This window comes from Amblyraja radiata, chromosome 11 (assembly GCF_010909765.2).
Source record: "Amblyraja radiata isolate CabotCenter1 chromosome 11, sAmbRad1.1.pri, whole genome shotgun sequence".
In the NCBI taxonomy this organism is placed as follows: Eukaryota; Metazoa; Chordata; class Chondrichthyes; order Rajiformes; family Rajidae; genus Amblyraja; species Amblyraja radiata.
In genome coordinates, this window is record NC_045966.1 from 37,828,010 (window position 1) to 37,855,951 (window position 27,942).

Sequence of the window (27,942 nt, forward strand, 5' to 3'; positions counted from 1 at the left end):
TAATGAGCCATGAACAGTGATGAGCAGTCAACAATTGAGCTTTGAAGTCTACCATCAAACCCCATTGCATGAAGTTCTTCTTTGTTCCTCAGATTCCACTATAGCCAGTCTTACTTAGTTAAAGCACTCTTGAAAGGTAATTTGTTGACCTTGGGCAACATCATTACAACTGCTGCAAACAACCCGACAATTCAACAGCAGCCAATTGTTTAAATAATAGCTACGCTCGCAATAACTGAAAAGGCTTACAGACAACAGGTTTATTTAGTGGCAATGCAACTGTGGATAGCAATCAAACCCTGTGCTTTGGAGTTGAAGAACTGCATTCTCTATTGCACTTAATAAGGTGTTGATCTGCAGGAGATATGCACCATGAGTCCGAGTTCAATTAATTCAACAAATAAAAAAATGGTGATATCTACAATAGCTTCAGCTGCACTACATGGGATTCAGTCCAGATTAATAGTAAATTATCATCTTCCCCACTACATCTGATGGCCATCCGCCATTGTTCCCAGTCTCATGAAATGTGGGAAGAAAATAGCCAAAGCAAGGAGATTGAATGAACCCATTCATGCTGCAAGCTCTCAAATGGTGTGTAAAATTTGTGGTTAGATACCATATGGCAGGCAGACTGTACAGCAAGCAGAACAGAGTTATAAATCCAGCCAGTATTTCGATATGGTGATGCTTAGAAACACAGTTGAGGTGTGGTGCTATCTAATTCAGCAAATGCAATTCACTGTGTCTGTATTCCAATTAATATTGAGGTAACATTTGTGTGATGAACTCTCCACTGCAGTTAAAACTAACTTTATTACTTCGCTCAACACAATAAGAACTGGTTTCACCCCAAACCAATTTCACAAAAGTTTGTTGCGCGTTCGAATACTTCCAAAGAAAGTAAGCTGATGTGGTTATTGAGACCAGAACAGAAGGAATGGGACTTCCTCCAGGTGCAGAATAGTGAGACTGGCCAGCCCGAAATACCTCCGCTCGTGCACAGTATCCACTACAACTCCACTGTAGTATCATTCCGGAAGTGGCGGCGCTGCCAAGCAGCTGCGGCTCGCCTGCTGTCCGTCTGTCTTTTCCTTTTTTTGTTTTGTTTTGTTTTGATAGATGTATGTTTTAGTTTATTTTTAGTTGTGTATGTGTGGGGGGTCGGGGAAACTTTTTTTTAAACCTCTTCCTTCAACGGTGATACGACCTTTTCCTTGTCGTATCTCCGTCTCAGTCTGCGCTGAGGCCTAATATCGTGGAGCTGGCGGCCCCCAACTGGAATCGACCTTGAGGCTCCGGTGGCAGAGCCTGTGGACTTACCATCACGGAGCTGGCTGACTTTGGAGGCTGTGGTGTCACTGTGGCTACGACCCGACTTCGGAGCTTCAGAGGCTTCGGCCGTGGGCCCTGTGGACAGTAACATTGTGAGCTCGCAGGTCACATTGGTGACCGATTCTCGGGAGTTCCCGCAACAACAGCTTCGTCTGCTGGACTGGAGGGTGGCAGCTTCGTCCGCCCTGGGTCGCGGAGTTTGAATCGGCCCGTTCGCGGAGCTTGGAATTGGCCGCGGGACTTACCGGGGGGGGGGCGCCTCCAACATCGAGAGCCTTGATCGCATCGACGCACCGGAAAACAAGCAAGGAAGAGATAAGCCTTTTTGCCTTCCATCACAGTGACGAGGTGCCTGGAGAGTCACTGTGATGGATGTTTGTGTTAAACTGTGTTCATTGTGTGTTTTGTTGATTTTTTTCTGTCATGACTGCAAGGTACGCAATTTCGTTCAAACTATAGTTTGAATGAAAATAAAGGAAATTCAATTCAATTCATCTGACAATTCATGTTCATAAGTTATAGGAGCAGAATTAATCCATTCGGCCCTACTCCGTCATTCAATTATGGCTGATCAATCTTTCCCTCTCAACCCCATTCTACTTCTTTCTCCCCATAATCCTTGACCCCCTTAATTATCAAGAATCTGTCAATCTCCGCCTTAATAATGTATGATTTGACCTCGACAGCAGTCTGCCGCAATGAATTCCAAAGATTTCCCACCCCGACTAAAGAAATTCTTCATCTCCTTTCTAAAGGTGTGTCCTTCTATTCTGAGGCTATTTCCTTTTATTCTGAGTCCTTAACTCTGCCACTAGTCTATCCACATCAATTCTATCCAGCCCTTAAATGTGGTCCCCCCTCACTCTTCTAAACTTGAGTGAGTACAGACCAAGTTCCGTCAGTGGTCCAATGCCTCATTTTTACTCTTTATATATATATATATAAAGAAACTTTTGCTATCCTCTTTCGTATTATAGGCTAGCTTACTTTCATATTTTCTCTCTGTATATTCTTTTTGTTAGCTTTTGTTGGGTTTTTTTTTAAATAAAGCTTCCCAATCCTCTAGCTTCCCACTAATTTATGTAGTGTTGTACACCTCTTTTAACTTAATGTCATCTTCGACTTCCCTTGTCAGCCACGGTCACCTCATTCTCCACTTAGAACCTTTCTTCCTCTTTGAAATGAAAAGATTCTGTGTTTTCAGAATTATTCCCAGAAATTCTTGCCATTGCTGTTTCACTGTCATTCCTGTTCGGGTCCCTTTCCAATCAACTTTAGCCAGTTCCTCCCTCATGCCTATGTAGTCACATTTGCTCAACAGTAATACCACAACATCCAATTTCATTTTCTCCTTCTCAAATTGCAAGTTGAATTTTATCATATTACTAGACTTAAGGGCCAGTCCCACTTTCACGACCTAATTCACGACCTCTGCTGAGTTTGCCCTTGACTCATATTCGCAGCATGGTCGTCGCGAGGTCGTAGGTAGGTCGTGATGCTAGTCGTAGGTACTCGTGGCATCAAGTAGGTCGGGGCGTTTTTTCAACATGATGAAAAATGTCCACGAGTAAAAAAGGTCGTGAATTCGGTCGTGAAAGTGGGGCAGGCCAATGTGGAACCCATTGGGTCCCAGTAACAAGGGAGGCCTGGTCCCCCAATACAACCCATTCCCAATGCAATATTCCACTATGGTGTGGGAGAGGGGGTGGCATGGGGGGTGGGTTGGGCAGGGGTGGCATGGGGGGTTGGGGTGGCATGGGGGGGGGGTGTGGGGAGAAGGGGGGGGAAGTGGGTGTATGTGGGGAGGAGGGGGAGGGGGAAGGGACTCCACTCAGTGGCCACTGGCCATGTACACAGCGACTTTCCCGACTCCACTCTTGCGGACTCAATCAGCACTTGTTCACTCAGCCCCGCCTCCGGAGCTTTATTCTCCAGCGAGTGCCGGAAGTGGCGTTACCTTCATGGTGACCGACAGGTGAGGAGACCAATCTGCTGATCTCACAATATTTTAAACCTTCATAACTTTTGTAATCTTCCACCGATCGGAACAAAACTTGGTGCGCTTGGAGAAGAGGAGAACGGTGAGTAAGGTGTCGGAAAAAATCCTAGCGGTAAAGGGCACCGTTTTTGCACACATTAAAAAAAAAGCAAACTGGAAGTGGTCAAGATGAGTTTTAGTAATAGTATAGATGGTCACTACCTCCTAGTGGATGCTTTACCATAAGCTCCCTAATCAAATCTGGTTCATTACATGATACTAAATCCTAACTATACCATATCCAGAATTGCCTTTCCCCTAGTAGATTCAACTACAAGCTGCTCTAAGAAGTAATCTTCACGAGTTAAAGGGTAATGATTGCTCCAGGAGAACTGGGAGCAAGATCCATGTCAGACATTATTAGCAATGGGACGATTTGAATTGGAATAACTAAGTACTGTGACAGTGTGCCAAGGTTATTGGTGAACAACACAACTCCCCCATTCCATCTGTAGTGAGACTGCAGATGCCGATGTATTTTCAAAGTCACTGAATACAACGGTGATGCCTGCACACAAGAGAAAAAAAGTCAGCGCGATCGAGCAAATAAATGCTCGTCCAGCATAATGTGCTTAAATTCAGATTGGCTACTGAGATGAGAAGGAAAAAGGATGTAACAGCGTTCAAGTGACTCGAATATGAACAATTTTCATGATTGATCAAGAGAATTCAGATTCAGAAACCACACAGAAAATCTGTTCTTGTTTTGCCACTGGCACATTCAAGGGTGCTCCGTCTCCTCATTCCTCTGCTGGGGATAATGAGCTACAACAATACATCACATTATATCTATAGGTCCTCTCTGAACAGTTTCACCAGGATGTTGCCAAATGCACTATTCGATGGGCCGAATGGCCCAATTCTGCTCCAACAAACCAATGGCTCTGCAATGTACTGTGGGTTTCACTAAACTGGCTAAGAATTGGATGTCACTTTCATTCATTCACTATAAAGCTTTAAATACTCAACTGTTTATTGTAATGGTCACTCTTCAACTGAAGCTATGAGCATGGTATGACCATACAAATGATTAACCACATGATCTCATAGCAACCCCACTATGCATTAGTCTCAGTGATTAGACATACACCATGTCTGACAGGATATTCAAATTATCTTACACATTTTGTCACCCTTCATATTTTCATTTAATGTTGCTCAATGAGATTCTCATTGGCAAGGTCTGAAAGGCCAGGCAACAAGCCCTTTTCAATCAGTAAGTACCTTGATTTAAAAGATCCCAAAACTCAACCGCAGTCAAATTCAAAGGTACTAGAGGAGCTCCTCTAGGATCTTTGGTCAAAATGATCAATGCAATATTAGATGGGAGGAATATTCTAAGATTTGGTTTTAAGGCTATTGCAAACACAAATTCTTCATCATGAAGAACACATTATTTCTTGCATTTTTAAAAAAATACGAGCATGCAGACAACTCAGTCCACTCCAGGTGTTAATAGGTGTTTCTAGATTTGATGAATATATTCCACCATTGGCATTCAATAAGGAAGCTCCCAAATACAAATCCACTCAAACATCAAAGCACTTGTGGGACCCACAAATAGTTGACTTCCAGAGTCTGCAGTCGGACGCATTAATCGAGTCTCACTCATTCACTGTGCCCAAAGTCATCAAATGCCAATGACTGTAAGAAATAGAAAAAGAGTTGGCCCGATATCCAAAAATAACAGATCTCTGAAAAGGTATTGTTTTAATATTTTTCCCACAGCACAATCAACAATAAGGATTTAAAAATAAGCATCTGACTTAAAGTGCTCCCATTCCACAGAGGCAGCAGAAAGCTCTCCGCACTGCTGTATTAACACTGTGGCACATGGGCAACTACGCTTCAGTACAAAGTCAAAACTATCACCTTTTCAGAATATTTAGATTCATACCAAGGAGCAAGTCTGAGATATGGTCCACCCCCAGCCGCAAGGACCAGCCCATGAATAAGAAACTGGAAATACAACATGTCCACCACTCTTTACATTTGATGCTCAATAATTCAACATATCCTCAGACACATTCCTATTCACTGTTACAAAAGGAGTAAATGGTCAGTCATTGTGTGCTTTTTGTGGCGAATCTTCCTGGCATAGAGCACGACTAGAATTACTTACATGCCTTTCACTACAGCCAGGAAGCTAATCGTAGTGTGAAATGCTTCGTTTATTCACTTCAAGGGCTGTCAACGAGGACATTCACAAAGGTAATCAGTGAAATGGAAAGCTATTTATTAAACCTGTTCAAGTGCCCACAAGCCAATGAACAGCTCCACAAAGAGGTGTGAATGGGCAATTAATTGAATACAAGAAATTCTATTACAATCATTTTGTTGACTTGTTTAATTTTAATTGATGCTTTGACAAATCTATAAACATTTTTCAATGATTATCAGGATATTTTCTGGTTGCTTTTTTTTCCAGTAATGATCTCATCTTAATCTACGTGGATTTGGATTACAAATAGGCACTTTTTAAAATCCTAAGGCCGATCAACTTTTTCTTGGGCGTGAAATAAAATTAAAACATTTGTTCTTGCCATGGAAGCAATTCGACCCATTGAGTCCACTCCACCATTTAATAATGGCTAATCTACCCTTCCCTCTCAATCCCATTCTCCTGCCTTCTCCCATATCCCCCAACACCCATACTAATCAACAATCTGTCAATCCCCACCTTAAAAACACCCAATGACTTAAGGGCTTGTCCCACTTGGGCGTCATTTGCACGTAATTTACGCGACATCATTTACGCGTCACGACGCATGACGCGCGTGTCGTGCTGCACATGGTGCGCATTACGCCCGCATGGTGCGTGGTGACGTAGGCAGTGATGCGCGGTCGCGCCCCAGGATTTTGGGATGTACAAAATCTTTGCGCGCCATCTGCGTGACGTGCAAATGACGCCCAAGTGGGGCAGGCCCTTTAGCTTCCTCAGCTATCTCCAGCAATGAATTCAACAATAGACAATAGGTGCAGCAGTAGGCCATTCGGCCCTTCGAGCCAGCACCGCCATTCAATGTGATCATGGCTGATCATCCCCAATCAATACTCCGTTCCTGCCTTCTCCCCATATTCCCTGACTCCGCTATCTTTAAGAGCCCTATCTAGCTCTCTCTTGAATGGCGGTGTGCCATCAGATGTGCCATTCAATATGATACCCTCTCATCCTAAATTCCAGAGTGTACAAGCCCAGCCGCTCCATTCTCTCAGCATATGACAGTCCCGCCATCCCGGGAATTAACCTTGTAAACCAACGCTGCACTCCCTCAATAGCAAGGATGTCCTTCCTCAAATTAGGGAACCAAAACTGCACACAATACTCCAGGTGTGGTCTCACTAGGGCCCTGTACAACTGCAGAAGGACCTCTTTGCTCCTGTACTCGACCCCTCTTGTCATGAAGGCCAACATGCCATTTGTTTTCTTCACTGCCTGTTGTACCTGCATGCTTACTTTCATAGACTGATGAACAAGGACCCACAGATCCTGTTGTACTTTCTCTTTTCCCAACTTTACCCCTTTCAGATAGTAATCTGCCTTCCTGTCTTTGATACCAAAGTGGATAACCTCACATTTATCCACATTAAACTGCATCTGCCATGCATCTGCCCACTCACCCAACCTGTCCAAGTCACCCTGCATTCTCATAGCATCCTCCTCACAGTTCACACTGCCACCCAGCTTCGTGTCATCTGCAAATTTGCTAATGTTACTTTGAATCCCTTCATCCAAATCATTGATGTATATTGTAAATAGCTGCGGTCCCAGCACCGACCAACACCACTAGTCACTGCCTGCCATTCTGAAAGAGACCCGTTAATCCCTACCTCTTTGTTTCCTGTCTGCCAACCAATTTTCTATCCATATCAGCACTCTACTCCCAATACCATGTGCCCTAATTTTGCCCACTAATCTCCTATGTAGGACCTTATCAAATGCTTTCTGAAAGTCCAGGTACACTTCATCCACTGGCTCTTCCTTGTCCATTTTCCTAGTTACATCCGCAAAAAATTCCAGAAGATTAGTCAAGCATGATTTCCCCTTCGTAAATCCATGCTGACTCGGACAGATCCTGTTACTGCTTCCAAATGTGCGACTATTTCATCTTTTATAATTGACTCCAGCATCTTCCCTACCACCGATGTCAGGCTAACTGGTCTATAATTCCCTGTTTTCTCTCTCCCGCCTTTATTAAAAATTGGGATAACATTAGCTACCCTCCAATCCACAGGAACTGATCCTGAGTCAATAGACAATAGACAATAGACAATAGGTGCAGGAGTAGGCCATTCGGCCCTTCGAGCCAGCACCGCCATTCAATGTGATCATGGCTGATCATCCCCAATCAGTACCCCGTTCCTGCCTTCTGCCCATATCCCCCGACTCCGCTATTTTTAAGCCCCATCTAGCTCTCATGAAAGCATCCAGAGAACCCGCCTCCACCGCCTTCTGAGGCAGAGAATTCCACAGACTCACCACTCTCTGTGAGAAAAATTGTTTCCTCGTCTCCGTTCTAAATGGCTTACTCCTTATTCTTAAATTGTGGCCCCTGGTTCTGGACTCCCCCCAACATCGGTAACATGTTTCCTGCCTCTAGCGTGTCCAATCCCTTAACAATCTTATATGCTTCAATGAGATACCCTCTCATCCTTCTAAACTCCAGAGTGTACAAGCCCAGCTGCTCCGTTCTCTCAGCATATGACAGTCCCGCCATCACGGGAATTAACCTTGTAAACCTACGCTGCACTCCCTCAATCGCAAGGATGTCCTTCCTCAAATTAGGGGTCCAAAACTGCACACAATACTCCAGATTTGGTCTCACTAGGGCTCTGTACAACTGCAGAAGGACCTCCTTGCTGCTATATTCGATTCCTCCTATATTCGATTCCTCAGAGTCTATAGAACATTGGAAAATTATCACCAAAGCATCCACAATTTCTAGAGCCACTTCCTTAAGTACCCTGGGATGCAGACCATCAGGCCCTGGGAATTTAACAGCCTTCAGTCCCATCAGTCTACCCAACACCATTTCCCGCCTAAGGTGGATTTCCTTCAGTTTCTCCGTCACCCCAGATCCTCTGGCCACTAGTACATCAGGAAGATTGTTTCTGCCCTACTTAGTGATTTTAACAGATTCATCACCTTCTGACTACAGAAATTCCTCCTCATCTCCTTTCTAAAGTTGCGTCCTTCTAGTTTGAGGCTGTGGCCTCTGGTCCTAGACCCTCCCAGTAGTGGAAAGATCCTCTCCACATCCACTCTATCCAGGCCATTCACTATTCGGTAAGTTTCAATGAGGTCCCCCCTTATCCTTTTAAAGACGAGCAAGTACAGGCCCAGTGTCGTTAAATGCTCATCATACATTAACCCAATCATTCCATTTTCGTAAACCTCCTCTAGGACCTCTCCAATGCATTACATCCTGTTATTATATTCTAGTCCTCTCAAAATAAACGCTAACAATGCATTTGCCTCCCTGACTACCGATTAAACTTTCAAATTAACTTTGTGGGAATCCTGCCCCAACATTGCCAAGTCCCATTGCACCTCTGATTTCTGAATCCTCTCCCCATTTAGAAAATAGTCTACACCTTTATTCCCACTACCAAAATGCATAACTCCACACTTTGCTACGCTGTATTCTATCTGGCACTTCTTTGCCCACTCTCCGAGCCCGTCCAAGTCCTTCTGCAGCTTCCCTGCTTTCTCTACATTGCCTGCCCCTCCACCTATCTTCATATAATCTGCAAACGTGGCCACAAAGTCTTCAATTCCCTCATCAAAATCATTAATATACAAGGTGAACAGAGTAGTGACCCCAGTGGAACGCCGCTAGTCACTGGCAGCCAAACAGAAATAGCATCCTTTATTCCCAGTCTTTGTCTTGTACCTATCAGCCAACTTCCCTCTAATATCATGGGCTCTCATCTTCTTTTGCAACCTCACATGCAGCACCTTATCTAAGGCATTCTAAAATTCCAGGTAAACAACATTCACTGACTCTCCTTTGTCTATCCTGCTATTTCCTCAGAAGTCCAACCGTTTCCACCATCGGCCACATGGGACCTTTCCTTTCATTTGCTCCATTATTCCGTCCCCACCAAATATTCCCCTTCTTATAGCACTTCCACTCGCAATCATAGGCATTGCAACGCTTGTCCTTTGATCTCCCTTCCCACCATCCAAACACTCAGTGTTTTGAGTTAAACAATTAATTTGTACATCTCCCAATCTAGTGTACTGTATTTGGTGCTCATAATGTGGCCTCATGTACATTGAAGAAACCAAACAAAGATGCAGGCTGAAGGTACACAAAATTGCTGGAGAAACTCAGCGGGTGCAGCAGCATCTATGGAGCGAAGGAAATAGGCGACGTTTCGGGCCGAAACCCTTCTTCAGACGCAGATGCAGGCTGACCTGCTTAGTATATCCAGCATTTTCTAGTTTCGTTTTGGATTTTCAATATCTGCAGCTTTTTGATTTTCATTTTGTTTTTATAGTTCAGTGTTAAAAGAAGGATATTGTTTGAAGTGTCACCGTAACGTATTTATAATTTCAGATTTCTAAGCTCCCAAGTAACAGATGTGTCCGGAGAGAAACACTGCTCAAATTTCTTTATGCAACTCTGGATTCCAATTTGAATCTCGGTCGCCTATTGTATAACCGATTGCTTGAAATTTGAACCGGTTCTCAAGATCTGCAGGCGAGAGAGCACAGCTGATATTGATCTCGGATTCCGTAACAGTGAAAACATAGCATCATTGACTCATCAGACCGGATAGAAAGATCCCAAGCAGTTTCATCAGGAGCAGGTAAACAGGCACAGTACTTGCCTATGGGCAAACTAAAACAGAAACTATAAAATAACATCACAGGAGAGCTTTTAATCGGGACATTACATTAAAAACAGGTTGTCAGTTGAAACTAGGCACAGCTCTTCCGGGCATTAACATTTCCATGGAATTTCAATCAGCATTTAATTATGAATAATCAGCTCCTTCATCAGGAAGCATGGGCTTAATATTCAAAAATAAATTCCCTTGTGTGGAAGAAATGGATTTGCATATGGCATTATCCGTCACTAACATCAAAAAATAGGTCCACAATGAAATCTTGTAGGGCAGTTTTCTCTTGACCTGTTCTAGCAAGGGATCACAATCATTGTAATCAACTTGAAAATATTTCAATTCCCTGATCACTTTTCCTTAAGACAATTAAAAATTAATTATCTGCATTTTACTGAAAAGGAAGAGCATCACTTGATTTTATTATTTCATTATGAAGTAGGTTGTATGTCTGGCTGTGTGTGTACACATGACAATCAAGATCCTCACCCCATAGGTAACACAGAAGCACTTATAAGGCCTGAAAATAGAGTAAAACAAAACTTTTCTTCATTCCCATTAGCATCCGATACCATCAAATTGAAGCTGGAAACAAATCCAAGTTTTATCCTGGCCCCGCTGAGTTACTTCAGCATTTTATGTCTACCAAGTATACAGTATCCTCTTTCATTCACGTCATCAATTAATTAACTCATAATAAATGGCTCCTTTATAAGAAGGATATAATTAGTGTGATGAGAAAGATGTTAAATTACTATTTCACAAGGCAGGAAAAAGTCAAGCAGACCAACAGTGTGCAACTCAGCACAATGGTAACATCCAGTGAAAATGTAATCACTATAAAGTAGGCTTGGTTTGGTAAGCACATGAAATGGATTGCACTAAATCACAACTCTTCTGATTGAAGAGAACTCGAAAGTGAGTGCAGCTTTTGGTAAATCACACAGACCATCGAGTTTTGGCCACAAACCATAATGCTGTCATTGCATCACACCCTAAACAAAAAGGTAAAAGCAACAAAGAGTACCTGAAATCTGTTGCTTCTTGCATTCTACTTGCACTGCAGCCAATGGATTACTTTAACTTTGGTATACTGTGCGACCTTGCTTAAAGTAACAGAAAATTGGATTCATGGAAGGGAGCAGAGGGTGATAGTGGAAGGTTGGAAATGCATGACTAGTGATGTTCCTCAGGGATTGGTGCTGGCCGCAATGCTGTTTGTGGTTTATATCAACAATTTAGGTGAGAATGTACAAGGCAGGATAAGTAAATATGCAAATAACACTAAAGTGGGTCGTATTGTAGATAGCAAAGATGGCTATCAACCTTTACTCATGATCTTGATTAATTGGGCAAGTGGACTGAGGGAATTTAATACAGAAGATCAGTGTGAGATGTTGCATTTTCGGAAGTCAAACAATGGCAGGACCTTCACAATGAATGACAAGGCTCTGGGGAGTGTTGTAGAGCAGAAAGATTTAGGAGTGGAGGCACATAGTTCCTTGAAAGCACCATCACAGGTGGATAGGGTGGTCAAGAAGGCTTTTGACACATTAGCCTTCATCAGTCAGGGGATTGAGTATAGAAGTTGAGATGTTATGGGCTGAAGGGCATGTTTCCATGCTGTATAACTCCATGACTCTATTCCCTGTGCCTATCTAAAAAACCCTTAAATGCCAGTATATCAGCTTCTACCATTCTCTGTACAAAACATTTGCCTTGCACATCGCCTTTAAAGTTTCCCCTTCTGAATTTAATACTATGCCCTCTAGTCATTGACATTTCCATCCTGGGAAAACGATTCTGATCACCTACTGATCTATGCCTCTCATCGAGTCATACAGCGTGGAAACAGGCCCTTCGGCCCAACTTGCCCAAACCAACCAAAATGTCCCATCATAATTTTATATATATTCCTAACAGATCTCTCAACCTTCAATGCTCCAGGGGAAATAATCTGGCTGTGCAATCTCTCCTTGTAGTGAATACCCTCTAATCCAGACAGCTTTCTGGTAAACCTCTCCAGCACCCTCTACAAAGCCTCCACATCCCTGTAATGAAGTGACTAGAACTGCACATTCTTGTCCAAATGTGGCATAACCAATGTTTTAAAAAGGTGCAACATGACCTAACTTTTAAACTCAATGCACCAGGGAAAAGGACAAAACAACATATTTGGAATGGTCTGAGAAGGATTTCTAAAAGCGGATGTTTCTAGGGTGGAACGGTGGGCAGGGGAATCCCTACATAGCTCTGGAAAGAAAATGAATGGACGAGATCAGGAAGCCGACACAATCCAATGAAATGATCCCCGTTTCCTTGCTGCATGATGACAGCACATGTACTGTGTCCTACACTACATAGAAACTAGAAAATACATGAAGCTTGCTATCAATCTTCTTCTAACATGCACCTTCAAGAGAATAATCTCCAATTCCCCTCTTCCCCTCCCAAAATTCTCCATCTCAGGCATTAGCTAGTGACCATTGTCCACTTCCATCCCACAGCTTTGCAGTTATCTTGGCCAATTTTCTCCTAACCTGTTTCTTGCATTAAAAATCCAATCCATTATCCCAGTCTATCACACAATAATTTTGACTATGCTCTGTCATGATAATGCCATAATGAGTTTCCTTTTCTCATCATGAGAAAGGTTTTGCTCTGACTGTGGTTGACTTGTGGTTGACAATGTGCCTCGAATTATTCGCATTGCATTTGCCATCCTAATGTCACCCAATCTACTCTTTTCTAGAACCACTTCCAGGTTCCATTCCCTTTCCACTCTAGAAATCTACACATATCTCAGATCATCACCTCTGGAATATCGGAACCTCTTGCCTGATGCCACCACAAAACACATTGCTTCCCCCGCGTACGTTTTAAACTTTCCAATGGGACAATTTCCTTTGTGATTCACTCCTCCGTCGTTTCTTCTCTTTCCACTGCATTTTTCCATGCCAACAGATTAGATGCCTACTCATTTACTTCCCCCTTTTCCACTATCCAGGATACCAAACATATTTCTCAGACACGCATCATTTGCTGTATTCAGTAAATTCAATCTCAATTCAGTAAATTCAACCTCAATTCAGTAAACAAACATGATAAAACCTCCAGTTACCAGCCACACCCCCTCTTTCACTCTTCATTCAATTTTCACTCTTCGCTCAGCCTTTCACATTGTTTGAACGAAGCTGAGTGCAGGCTCAAGAATAATCCTTTATTTATCAACTGGATGTATAGCAGCAGATAGAGTCCAAAATGGTGATTCTGCTAATCCCATTTTCACTTTTCTCAATCCATCTTGCATTTCTTTGTATTCCATTATAAATATTTGCTGGCACCATTGAATTTTTTAAAAATCGTTTAACCGTGCCAATTGGCCAAAAAAAGTATTGAGACTAATTCTAATTCCCAGCTCTTGGTCCTGTTTAAAAAATAAAAACAAATGTTTTGAGGATTCTGTTTCCACAACAATGGTTGTTTTATTCTAAGCTTTGGGCAACAAAAGGCAGACATGCCCAATGCTTTCCTAATCAGCTTATTAATTTTTAAGCAAGATGGCACCCAAGCAAGGAGACTCTGCATGTTGGTCCCAGAAGTGGATCTGCAATCATTCATTACAATCGCTCACAGGGTGAATGTGCGAACAGCACAGAGCAAAATAATGTCATGGAAGACAACTTGCAGATCACAAAATAGTGAGTCATACAAGGTAAGAAGTCATTGCACCATGGTGTTTTTCTGCATGCACTAATCTTTAATGAGCCATACATACTCCACTTGCTTTTGTCTCTGGTTGCAATTTCAACTCATCAACTCGTGATAGTTAACATCGCCACTAATTTCCAGGGGTTATTCAGCATCCAATATTTATTTTCAAAAGTTAAGAAAATGTGAACAAAAGTTGTATTTATACTATAAAAACTGCTGTTACCAAAATTATATATTTGGCACCAGGAAGAAACCTCCACGGAATGCATTGATACAAGGGATTTATCAACATTGTATAGCTCTGCATCAGTGGCGCCTGGCAGGAATTATAAACTCCTGCAGAAAAACAATGACCTTTATCAGAGCCATCTTTGTACATAAATCAAATCCTGCCCAACCCTGCAATGTACAGGGATACAATTGTCAAAAGAAATGCAGGCAGTCTAAATACAGTAGCTCATTCAGGGAATCAGACATTCTTCCCACGCTTCTGAAACTCAATTGAAACAAAGTCTGATTAAAAAAAAAGGACATGCTGTAACAGCATAAGTGCAACACTAAGTCAAAACAAAACATGGTCTCAGAACCTAGGTTCAAAACACATTATGAATCACAGATTTTACTTCCACATTCTGGGTCAGCAAAGTGAAGAAAACCTAGACTTACATCAATTCAAAATCTTTTTCCTTGAACTTTATTAGAACTCTTAGATTTTATTTTACATTTCAAATAAGAAGAGCTCGGTCTTTACAAATTTTATTGAATACTTTGCCACAAACATTCAATTGTCAATCTGGCTATTTATAGGAAGCCCTCCTCATTCCCTAAAACTAAATTCAACCCCAAAAGTTTCAGGTTATTCAGTAACATTTCAACTGTGCAATGTAACCATCACGCAGGGAGCACTAAGTTTTTGAATCACAGCAATGATTTAACAAAGCATTACACTGCAAATAAATTGGCATTTTTTCAGTGCGATAGATTCACTATGCGTAGCTGCCAAAGCCTTTTGCTGCCAAAGCTCTAAGCTTCTCATTTACTCTCTGAACTCTCCACCACTCTCTGATCCTCTTAAGATGCTCCTTACAATGATTTTTTGGTCATCAACCTTTACATCTCTCACCACTAATGTTACTTGATGAAGCACTTTGTGATGCTTGAACCCTTGTACTGTATATCCAAATGCATATCCATCTTATCCCTCAGAACACTCTCCAGTAACTTGCTCACTGGCCTATAGTTCCCATGCTTTTCCTTGAACAGGTACTTTTTAAACAGAGTCAACACATCCGCCAGCCTCCAGTCTTCTAGCAACTCCCCGTATTTAATGATTCATAGCTCTCAGCCAGGGTGCCTTTAATTTCCTCTCTAGCTTCCCATAATGTCGAGGGATATATATGATCAGGAGCGGAAGATTTTTGCTATCTTCATAAGCCTTAGAATATTCAGTTCAATTTAGTTTACTGTCACATGTTCCGAGGTACAGTGAAAAGCTTTTTATTGCGTGCTACCCAGTCAGTGGAAAGACTAAACATGATTACAATCAAAGATAGAGAATGGAAATAGTTAGTTGTGTGTGTGTGTGTGTGTGTGTGTGTGTTGCCTGTGCGTTATGTGTGTGTGTGTTAGATGTCTGTGCGTTATGTGTGTGTGTTATGTGTGTGTGTGTGTGTGTGCGCGCGTTGCGGGGGAGGGGGGGGGAGGAGAGAAGGGAGTGAGGGAAGTAGAGAAAGAAGGGAGGGAGGGAAGGAGAGAAAGGGAGGTAGGGAGGAGAGATGGGAAAAGAGAGGAAGGAGAGAAAGAAGGGAATGGGGAGGGGAGAAAGGGAGGGAAGGAGAGAAGGAAAAAGAGAGGAAGGAGAGAAAGAAGGGAGGGAGGGAAGGAGAGAAGGGAAAAGAGAGAGAGAAGGGAGGGAGGGAAGGGGAGAAGGGAGGGAGGGAAGGGGAGAAGGGAATGAGGGAAGGAGAGAAGGGAGGGAGGGAAGGAGAGAAGGGAGGGAAGGAGAGAAGGGAGGGAAGGAGAGAAGGGAGGGAAGGAGAGAAGGGAGGGAGAGAAGGGAGGTAGGGAGGGAGAGAATGGAGGGAGGGAGAGAAGGGAGGGAGGGAGAGAAGGGAGGGAGGGAGAGAAGGGAGGGAGGGAGAGAAGGGAGGGAGGGAGAGAAGGGAGGGAGGGAAGGAGAGAAGGGAGGGAAGGAAGGAGAGAAGGGAGGGAGGGAAGAAGGGGAGGGAGGGAAGGGAAGAGAAGGGAGGGAGAGGGCCGGCGGCAGGAGCGGATGCCAGGGTCCGGGCGAACGCGTGTGAGCTGAGGCCGAGGTTTGTAAACGTTGCTCCAAACCCCGGCCCAGCCATCCCTGTATTGTTCACCGCGTCTCCCCAGGGAGAGAGAGGGGTGGAGCCGGGGCTGTGTGCGTGAAGCACGGCGACTGGAGGGGCGGGAGCGCTGCCCTGGTACCGTGAGGGACCTCCCACTCTCCCCCTTCTCCATTCCCCCTCACACCCCCTCCCCTCTACCCCTTTCTTCCCCTTCTACTCTCTCTCCACCCTCCACCCGGGGTAGATCTACCCGAGCAGAGAGTAGATTACTCCAAAGATCCTAGAGCGGAGCTTTGGATTACTCTAGCGAGGGGCCCCACTTAGGCGCGGGGCCCAATTGGGAGCAATCGGTCCAATCGGCTTAAGGCCGGCCTGCCCATAGCAGAGTTGTCTAAAACAAATAGGTTTAGTGCAAGGTGTTGGAGATTTAGAGGGGATCAGTGGAAGAACATAGAACAGTGCAGCGCAAGAGCAGGCCCATCTGCCCACATGTGTCCAACATGATGTCAAGACCATCTCTGATCTACTTGCACTTAATCCATATCCCTCCATTCCCTACATATCAATATGCCTATCCAAAAGTCTCCCAACCCCGACAGTGCATACCAGGTACCAACCACCCTCTGTGAAAAACATTGACTCTATCTATCTATCTATCTATCTATCTATCTATCTATCTATCTATCTATAACTAAAATTGTCATTTTGTTATTTTCCGGTTTGCGTTGTTGTTACATTTGTGCAAAAACAGTACGCGATAGCTCTACAATTTTTTACCACCTTTCTCACCATTGCCCTGTGCTGCAAATGCACCAGGTTTTGTTCCGATCGGTGGTATATTTTAAAAGTTAAGTTTTAAAATATCTCTTCTCCTGTCAGTCACGGCCGAGACGGCGATGCCCCTTCCTGCACCATCGCCGCACTGATTGGCCAGCCCTCGCTGTCAGACACCAGCTGCGCCTGCCTACCTCCGGCGCCCACCTTCCTGTCGGCGCCCACCCTCCGAAGCGACACGCCTATCTGCCTGCAGCTGCCCGAAGCCCGCAGCCGCCGCTCCGGCACGTAAGGAGGGAAAGGAGCGGCAACCTGGCGATCCTGGGGATGTGAAGTGGGAGAGTGGGGGGACTGAGGGAGAGGGGGTAGGGAGGGAGAGGGGAGAAAAGTGGGGGAAGTGAGGAGGGCGAGTGGGGGAAATAGTGAGTGGGGATTAGAGGGAGAGGAGGGCAGTATGGGAGGGGGAGGTGAGGAGTGAGGGAGAGGATAGAGGGATGGGGGGGTGGGTAGGGAGGGAGGGGAGAGGAGTTAGAGGGAGGGAGTGACTGAGGGTAGGAGGAAAGGAGAGTGAGGAAGAGGTTAGGGAGGGGCATGCAAGGAGGGAAAGGAGCGGCACCCTCGAGATCGAGGTGAGGAGGGAGAGTGGGGATGGAGGGGGCATAGAGGGAGAGGCGGGCAGTGGGTGAAGTGAGGAGGGATAGGGGAGGTGAGGAGTGGGGGATGGAGGGATATGAGGGGGGTAGGGAGGGGAGAGGAGTTATGGAGAGAGGGAGGGTGGGAGGGAGGGAGGGAGTGACTGAGGGTAGGGGAAATGAAAGGGAGGGGGAGATTGGAGGAGGAGAGGGGAAAGAAGAGGGAGGGTGAAGAGGAGGGGGATATGAGGTGAAATGAGCCACGCCAACGCAGTTGGGAGCTATGGGTGAGCGGTGGAATGTTGCGTTGGGTGAACGGATTGCGTTGGGGGACCAGTACTCCCGTGCGACAGGGACTCAACTGGTCCCACTTAGTTTAGCCTCCTTTAAATATTGCCCCTTTCACCGTAAAACTAAGGCCTCAAGTATTTGATTTTTTCATCCTGGATAAAAAGGTCTGACAATCTACACTATCTATGTCTCTCATAATTTTATACTTCTATCAGGATTCCTCACAAACTCCAGTGTTCCTGAGAAAACAATCCAAGTCTGCCCAAGGTCTCCCTGTAGCTAATACCCCCTAATCCAGGCATTATTTTGGTAAACCTCCTCTGGACCCTTTCCAAAGACTCCACATCCTTCCTGTTAGGGGGCAACCAGAACTGCACGCAATACTCCAAAATGCAGCCGAACCAAAATCTTATAAAGCTCCATCATGACTTCCTGACTCTTATACTCCATGCTCCGACCTATGAAAGCAAGTAAACCATATACCCTCTTTACCACTAACTGCTTGTGTTGCCACTTTCTGGGAATTATGGACTTGGACCTCAAGATCCCTCTGTACTGTCTGAAGAAGGGTTTCGACCCGAAAAGTTGCCTCCTTCGCTCCACAGATGCTGCTGCACCCGCTGAGTTTCTCCAGCACTTTTGTCTACCTTTGATTTTCCAGCATCTGCAGTTCCTTCTTAAACCCTCTGTACATGAATGTCATGCTATTAATTGTATATGTTTACCTTACATATGACCACCCATAGTGCAGCACCTCACATTTGCTCGGATTAAACTCCATCTGCCATTTCCCCACCCATTTCTGTAGCTGAACATTTTTACCCAGAAGGTGGTTGGAATCTGGAATGCAAAATCTGAAAGATTGCTGGAGGGAGAGACTCTCACAATGCTTGCCAGTAAAGCAGCAAATCTTAGTCAGTCAATAACATTGGCTAAATCTGTTTCACTATATCTGCTTACAAGTCAAATAGGTTACACGATACAGGGAGACAAGGGATTGAAAGCATAGAACCTGCAAAAATCCAGAAAATCAGACGAATGGCAAAATTCAATGTAAAAATAGATCTTTAGGTCTTCCAGTAACTACCTGACCCGAGTGATGGCCAGATTCAGATCAAATGTATTAAAAGAACCAACCATATGATAGCTTCATTAGATCAACACTGTGCCTGCTTCTAAATTATACAATGCAATTTCCCAGTGCAGAAAGTGGAAATATTCCACTGCTAAAATAAAACTTTATTTTAATTCTATGTAAACAGAACACATTTTCCAAAATGGTTGAGGGAAGGGAGTGGTGGGTGGGATACAAGGGAATTAATTTGAAAGGTAAAACATACCAAATTACTGTTAATTTACTCTCCAAGCATGAATGCTTCCTGACAAATTCAAGTTGACAGCAGCTAGCATCGTCGTGAACAATTTATTGATGAGTGAAAATATTCAGATTTTTTTTTGGAAAGGAAGAGATCATACATAGGCTTATACCTACAGCTGTCTCTGTTCCAACTGACTCTCTATTGCAGTCTTATTATCAAAATCCTTGAACAGCCGAAGGTATTCAGTAAGTAAATTAGCATATTTTCCATATGTTTCTCCTCCTGATAATGTACAGGGGCCATAAGCTACCACCCAGCTCAACAGTGAGACATAGAAACATAGAAAATACGTGCAGGAGAAGGCCATTCGGCCCTTCGAGCCAGCACCGCCATTCAATATGATCATGGTTGATCATCCAAAATCAGTACCCCTTTCCTGCTTTCTCCCCCTATCACTCATGGAGGCAACAAAAATCTGTCAGTTGCTCCTCAATATGAACAGACATCTTGAAACTAATTTCCAGACATTCAATCCAATTGTGACGTAGTCATTTAAGGAACATTCTGTTCTCAACACATTTTGAATGGGCCAGTCTGTTAATGTATCAATATTGTTGAAGCAGGCATTCCATCCAACGATGGGGTGGCAAAAAATGGTGGTAAGAAGATGCGGGAACCAACAGAAAAGTTTATTGTTGTAAATGTAGGACTATATAATTTGCTGTACTGCTCCACAAAGGCTTTCTTTTGTCAGGAGAGAGGAGTGCCTAAATCACATCTCAACTATGACCTTGCTTGACATTACCATGAAAGAGAGTTTAGTGCAGTAGTAGCAATCCCTTGTACTTCTACTACTTAATCCAATCCAACATATCATCCAAGATCACATGCAGTATTCCTTAGATTTGATCCAAAATTTCTATTTCTAACGATGGAACAATTAAAAGAGAAATGTTTCAACTTGCTTTTCTCATGCTAGTTAACACAAAAGTACATTTACACTTTAAAGTTGAACAAATTCAGATCAATATACAAATACACTTTGACGTTTGCAAGAAGAATAGCAGCAAGCACTGAAAACTAAATCTGTCAATCTGTTTTTTGTAGAAGCTGCTCTGAATTGGAATGGCAAGGTGGATAAACAAAGCAGTCACAAATGGACCTGTGACCTGTGTCAACTCAATTGCCTACAGGCCAATACACTCAAGTCTCAACAATTTCCTCAGCAAATGGAAATCTCCCATCAAAACTTGCCTCAGCATCACCTCATCAGCCAAGAATGTGTCTTTATATCAGTCTTTCCACATTTAAATAAAAGCCAAAATAACTGCTCACCACTGGAACTGAGATGTTATCAAGAGCCAGTATGCTTTGAGTATAACACCAGGTCACCTAGACCTCAGACAAGGCCGATCAATGTGCCAAACATTCAAAAATGCAAATAAACAGGGTGTTACTTTAATAAGTATGGGGTTAACCAGGTGTAGACTGGTGATATACAAAATAAGAGGCATTTGAACGCACCCATGGAAAATAGAAATCAAGGTAAGTGAAATATAATGGCAATAGCATAGGGGAAAATACAGAGTGGAAAATATAGTTCTCAGCATTACACTGCATCCGTTCCATAGACTATGTCACTTAATCCAAAGATTGTTTAATGTGGATTCCCTCTTCTTTCCCACCTACCTGTACAGTGTCAAGGTACGTAACTGTGGGGAATCTTATCAAGGCTCTTAGAATCCCTGTGAAAGGTAGAAGAGAGAATATTCAGTAAGGGTTTAACCAGATAACAATCTGACAATCTCTTGCCCTCACTTTAGAAAAATCAGAACACCTGGCTCTGCTCCTTCTTCCTACGTAGAGGCAGCAACTGAAAGGTGCAGCTCCAGCAGTTAGGAGCGCAGAGCTGGCCGGGGAGACAGAGAAATGAAGACTTGGTGTTGTTCAAGGACTCAGCAATGGGTCTAAACAAATACATCATGGTTGTTCATGAGGAAAAGTGTGGAACAGTGTGTTCCCACCAGGACCTGCAGGGTAGTGATCTCAGGATTGCTTCCAGTACCTCGTGCTGCTGAAGACAAGAATAGGAAGATAGAGGAAATGAATGTGTGGCTGAGGGGTTGGTGCAGGGATTCAGATTTCCGGATCATTGGGATCTCGTCCGGGGCAGGGGTGACCTGTATAAAAGGGACGGGTTGCACCTAGACTGGAGGGGGACCAACATCCTAGTGGGAAGGTTTGCTAATGCTACACTGGAGGGTTTGAACTAGATTGGCAGGGGGGTGGGATCTCGTGCAGGACAGGCACATGATAGGCTAGAAGTTGGTATGGAGGGTGGTGTGGGAAAGTTTAGTGGACAGAATAGGCAGGTGAAAGGTGAAGAGCAAGGAAGGAGGCATGGTTTAAACTGCACGTATTTTCATGCAAGGGGCCTGACGGGCAAGGCAGATGAGCTTAGGGCATGGATAGGTACGAGTGACTGGGACATTGTAGCCTCGACTGAAACCTGGTTAAGGGAGGGGCAGGACTGGCAGCTTAATGTTCCGGGATACATTGCTGGGCCCGTTACTGTTTGTCATCTATAAAAATTATTTAGATGAGAACATACAGGGCAAGATTAGCAAGTGTGCTGATGATACAAAAGTCAGTGGTTTTGCAGATAGTGAAGATGGTTGTGAACGATTGCAGCAGGATCTGGGTCGATTGGCCATGTAGACGGAGGAATGGTTGATGGAATTTAATACAGAAAATTTTGAAGTGTTGCATTTTGAGTTGTCTTACAAGGGCAGGACCTACACAGTAAATGGTAGGCCTCTGGGTAGTGTTGTAGACCAGAGGGATCTAGGGGTACAGGTGCATGGCTCCTTGAAGGTCGAGTCACAGGTAGATAAGGTGGTCAGAGGCTTTTGGCACTTTGGCCTTCATCAGTCAGAGTATTGAGTATAGAAGTTGGGAGGTCATGTTGCAGTTGTATTAGACGTTGGTGAGACCGCATTTAGAAGATTGCATTCAATTCTGGGCACCATGTTATAGGAAAGATATTGTCATGCTTGAAAGGGTTCAGAAAAGATTTACAAGGATGTTGCCAGGACTAGAGCGTGTGAGCTATAGGGAGAGGTTAAGTAGGCTGGGTCTCTATTCCATGGAGCGCAGGAGGATGAGGGGAGATCTTATAGAGGTATACAAATTCATGAGAAGAATAGATCGGGTAGATGCACAGAGTCTTTTGCCCAGAGTAGGGGAATCGAGGACCAGAGGACATAGGTTCAAGGTGAAGGGGAAAATATTTAATAGGAATCCGAAGGGTAACTTTTTCCACACAAAGGGTTGTGGGTGTATGGAACAAGCTGCCATAGGTGGTAGTTTAGGCTGGGACTATCCAATCGTTTAAGAAACAGTTAGACAGGTACATGGATAGGACAGGTTTGGAGGGATATGGACCAAGCACAGGCAAGTGGGACTAGTGTAGCTGGGACATTGTTGGCTGGTGTGGGCGAGTTGGGTTGAAGGGCCTGTTTCCACACTGTATCACTCTATGACCACCCGAGTGTTCCCTAACCAGAAGCCATGGATGAACTAGGAGGTCCACAATCTCTGAGGACCAGATCTCAGGCGTTCAAATCGGCCAATGAAGGTTAAAGTACAATTTCAATATGTCAAAAATGAGGAGAAGTTGCACTTTTGCTCCAAGCTGGGGGATGAGACTGACATTCGTTAGCTGTGCAGGGCTTGCACATTAACATTTCCTGCAAGACACAATAAAGTAGTAGCTCAAGTGACAAGGCATCACTCCCCGATGAGCTCAATATTTTCTACTGCCACTCTGAGAGGGAGAACATCAAGGTACTTGTCCAGGATCTGATAGCCCCCAGTGATATTGTAATCTTAACCGCAGGGTCCGATATCAGAAGATTCTTCATGAGGATGAACCCTCGGAAAGTCTTTAGCCCCAACGGTATACCTGGCCACGTTCTTAAAACCTTCAAGAATCAACTGTCTGAAGATTCTGCAGACATTTTCCACCTCTCAATACCAATATCCGAGGTTTCCACCTGCTTTAAAAGGACATCAATAATGCCGGTGCCCAAGAAGAGCAAGGTGACAAGCCTCATTGACTACTAACTGATGGCACTAATGTCCGTAGTGATTAATTGCTTTGCGAGGTTAGCTATGATGCATATCAACTCCTACCTTGGTAAGGACCTGGACCGACGACTGCAGTAGATCAACAGTAGATCACTATAGACTCGTTATTCTATAGTGGACAACTTGAATAAAAAGCACACATACACCAGGCTGTTGTGTCCAGGACTTCAGCTCAGCATTCAAAACCATAATTGCCTCAAAAATTGTCATCAAACTCAGAGAACAGAGGTTTGAGGTAACTGGATCCTTGACCTACTCATTGCCAGACCACAGTGAGTACGAATTGGACAAAATACTTCCTCCTCGATAACCATCAACACAGGAGCACTTAAAAGGCATATAACCATGACTGTGTGCCAGACTGTAGCCACAGTTCCAATGGCATCCTTAAATTGACAGTCAATTGTTCGCACCATGGCCAGGTTCGGCATTTTGAACACAGACGAATATTAGACACTATCTGCTCCATCACTGGTACTGACCACCCTACCATCCAAAGGATCTATAGGAGGCAATGCCTCAAAAAGACAACCAACATCAAAGACTCGCACTACCCAGGCATGTTCTCATTTCACTCCTACCAATGAGACAAACGTTCAGGAGCCTGAAAACCATGACTATTGGTTCAATAATAGTTTCTTCCCAGCAGCTATCAGGTTCTTCAACACGACACAACATTACCTCAGTGACTACAAACTTCTATGGACTGTGTCTTTGGTTGCAGTACAGACTACACTTTTTTGGACTAGTATTATGGTTATTAAATTATTATTTTAATTATTATATTTATCTATGTATACTGTTTACAGGCCTGTTCAGCTGCTGCAAGTAAGAATCTCATTGTTCCATTGACATTTGAGTTAATGTGCCCCTGTGCATGGCTCGTATGCTCCTTCCACACTTTATTAGTCAGTAGGATTGAAGGTCGGACAGTTGAATAAAAATAAAAATTTGAGCATATGAAAATATATCTCATATGAGTCAGTACATTGAGGAGGAGAAGTGAGAAAATTGCATGGTGTTTACGGATGACGGAAATTCAGAGTTGCAAATAGCAAGTTTGTCATAAGTTGACAACGGAATACACACATCCACCCGTCCCTGTGGCTTAAAGCCAAATTTCTTCAAAATTGGACACGCTGGTTAACGTTTGAATGTTTTTTTCCCAAATTGATTTAAACTCTGAGTAACTTTTTGAAGGGTTTCCTTTCAAATGAAATAAATCCTGCAAAAATCCACAAATACTAACCATATACAGCAAACATTCAGCTGATAAATACGAGTCATGATCAACCTAACAACGCCACAGTTCAGTGAAGAGTCAGAGTCATGGAGCATGGAAACAGGTCCTTCATTCAAACTTGCCCATACCGACCAAGATGCCCCATCTAAACTAGTCCCACCTGCCCACATCCCTCTAAAATCTTTCCTATCCACGTACCTGTCCAAATGTCTTTCAAATGTTATAGTACCTTCCTCAATTACCTCCTCTGGCAGCTCGTTCCACCCCATCATTCTCTGTGCAAAGAAGTTGCTCGTCAGGCTCTTATTAGGAGATGAGGAGGAATTTATTTCGTCAGAGGGTGGTGAATCTTTGGAATTCTTTGTCACAGAAGGATGTGGAGGCCAGGTCAAAGGATATTTTAAGGCAGAGATATATAGATTCCTGATTTGTACGGGTGTCAGGGGTTATGGGGAGAAAGCAGGAGAATGGGGTTAGGAGGGAGAGATAGATCAGCCATGATTGAATGGTGGAGTAGACTTGATGGGCCCAATGGACTAAATCAGCTCCCATCACTTGACCTCAAGTCCTGGTCACAAACTCATAAACCTTCTCTGCACACTTTCGAGCTTAGCAACATCTTTCCTATAGTAAGGTGACAAAAACTAAACACAATACTTCAAATGTGGCCTCAACAACTTGTACAATGTAACATAATATCTCAACTTCTGCACTCAATACCCTGACTGATGAAGGCCAATGACCTTCTTGACCAACCTATGTACCTGTGACGCCACTTTCAAGAAACTGTGTACCTGTACTACTAGGTAGACAAAAGTGCTGGAGAAACTCAGCGGGTGAGGCAGCATCTATCGAGCGAAGGAAACAGGCAACGTTTCGGGCCGAAACCCTTCTTCAGACTGATGTGAGGGTGGGAGAAGAAGAAAGGAAGAGGTGGAGCCAGTGAGCTGAGGGAGAGCTGAGAAGGGGAGGAGAAAGTAAGGACTACCTGAAATAAGAGAAGTCAATGTTCATACCGCTGGGGTGCAAACTGCCCAAGCAAAATATGAGGTGCTGCTCCTCCAATTTACGGTGGTCCTCACTCTGGCCATGGAGGAGGCCGAGGACAGAAAGGTCGGATTCGGAATGGGAGGGGGAGTTGTAGTGCTGAGCCACCAGGAGATCAGGTTGGTTATTGCGAACCGAGCGAAGGTGTTGGGCGAAGCGATCGCCAAGCCTACGCTTGGTCTCATCGATGTAGAGCAGCTGACATCTAGAGCAGCGGATGCAATAGATGAGGTTGGAGGAGGTGCAGGTGAACCTCTGCCACACTTGGAAAGACTGCTTGGGTCCTTGAATGGAGTCAAGGAGGGAGGTAAAGCGACAAGCTACACTTGGGTTACTCAGGCAGAGTAAATTCAAGGATTGGCAGAATGTCCCACCCCATCCCGGGCAAGTATCGCGTGAGAGGATTCCCACTTCTCCATCCAAAACCAAAACCACAAGCCTCATTCTCCACACTTACCTTGACATTTAAAATAAATAGATCTACCAAGCTGGGGTTGTGGATATATGTGAAAATTAATTTATCTTCTCCTACCAGGTAGCACATTTTCCTCAATAAAGGAATAATTAAGTTTCCTTGAACCATGGTGGTTTTCAGCACCAGTTCTGTATAGATTGTCAATAACTGGCAGAGAAGTGCACTGCGGCAGGATTACCACTCTCCACAAACCCTCTGCAGTCAGCATGAAGCAAAGCTCTAATTAGTGCCTACTCTGAAGAGGCTACTCACATCACACAACCTGCTGCTATAGCTTTCTTCCTGAAAATATGCTTTTCCTCCTCTACACCCCCCCCCCCCCCCCCCCCCACCCCAAATCTCCACCACTGCCTTCTACCCTCAAAGCAAAACCTTCCAGTATTTTGCAAGTTATTTGAAATGAAATGGAAGCAATGCAATTGTGAATTTCAGAGTGTGTATAACTGCAAGGTAACTGACAACTTCCTATGAGCTGGGGAAGGGTAGTGACAGTGGTTGTAAGGAACTGAAACCTTCACCTATTATTAGACACTTTATCCCCAGCGAGGAGCACACTGTCCATACATCCTGTCAAAACTGTGTACTTTTAGTTTTCATTAAAGATCAAGTATTTTCTGACCTTTCAGTGGCGAGTTGTCCACCCTGGTTGCTGCAATACCAACCGGGATAATGCATTGTTCAAACTCGAGCTTGTGTTGCCACATCTTATGTCTACCACCCAGGCTAGCTGTTCTAGCAGTCAGGAGAGGACGAGGGGCAGGAATATTTAAATCAGCCTGAACTTCCAAACAAAACCACTGCCCATTCTCCTCTGCTGAAAAGGTTTTCATGTACGAGGTTGTTTGAGAAAACATTGAATTTAGGTTAACAATGTCACCCGTCATCAGCAAATATCCCGTTACACAGAACATCCAAACACTTAACAAGGGATGCTTACAAGTCATATTTACAAGATAGGAACTATTTTGTTTCCATTGGCGACTTTGTATCAGAACCAACCAACGTGACGTGTGGAGTACCGCAAGGTTCGATCTTAGGGCCCTCTTTATTCAACATCTACATGCTCCCACTAGGGCAAATCATGCGAAATAATAATATTGACCACCACTGCTATGCCGATGACACTCAAATCTATGTAGCGCTATCACCAAATGACTATCGCCCCATAGATCTGTTGTGCCAGTGCATTGAGCAAGTCAAAGACTGGATGTGCCAACATTTTCTACAACTAAATAAGGACAAAACGGAGATAATTGTTTTTGGTGCTAAAAAAGAAAGGCTTAAAGTAACCCAACACCTTCACTCTCTGTCCCTGAAAACTTCAAACAAAGCCAGAAATCTTGGGGTCATTATGGATTCAGATTTAAATTTCGACAGTCACATCAAATCAGTAACAAAATCGGCCTACTATCACCTCAAAAACATAGCAAGATTAAGAGGACTCATGTCAGCTCAAGACTTAGAAAAACTTGTACATGCCTTTATTAATAGTAGGCTAGATTATTGTAACGGTCTCCTTGCAGGACTTCCAAAAAAAACTGTCAGGCAGCTACAGCTTGTTCAGAACGCTGTTGCTAGAGTTCTAACAAAGACCAAAAAATTTGAGCATATTATACCAATTCTTAAATCCTTACATTGGCTCCCTGTATGTCAGAGAATTGATTTTAAAATCCTGCTGCTCACCTATAAATCACTACATGGTTTAGGGCCAAAGTATATCACTGACATGCTTCCACTATATAAGCCTTCTAGACCGCTAAGATC

General features: G+C 43.8%; 1 protein-coding gene across 3 annotated transcripts in view; it reads right to left on the reverse strand.

The window, feature by feature from the left end:
• n4bp3 (NEDD4 binding protein 3) overlaps positions 1 to 27,942 on the reverse strand; it is a 97,361-nt gene that overhangs the window by 45,060 nt on the left and 24,359 nt on the right. Inside the window, exon 2 of one of the 3 annotated variants that reach the window (XM_033029688.1) lies at positions 20,954 to 21,009. The exons of the other annotated variants lie outside the window; for them this stretch is intronic. The gene's annotated coding sequence lies outside the window, so the exon portion shown is untranslated. The remainder of the gene's footprint in view (positions 1 to 20,953; positions 21,010 to 27,942) is intronic. 3 annotated transcript variants of the gene reach the window in all.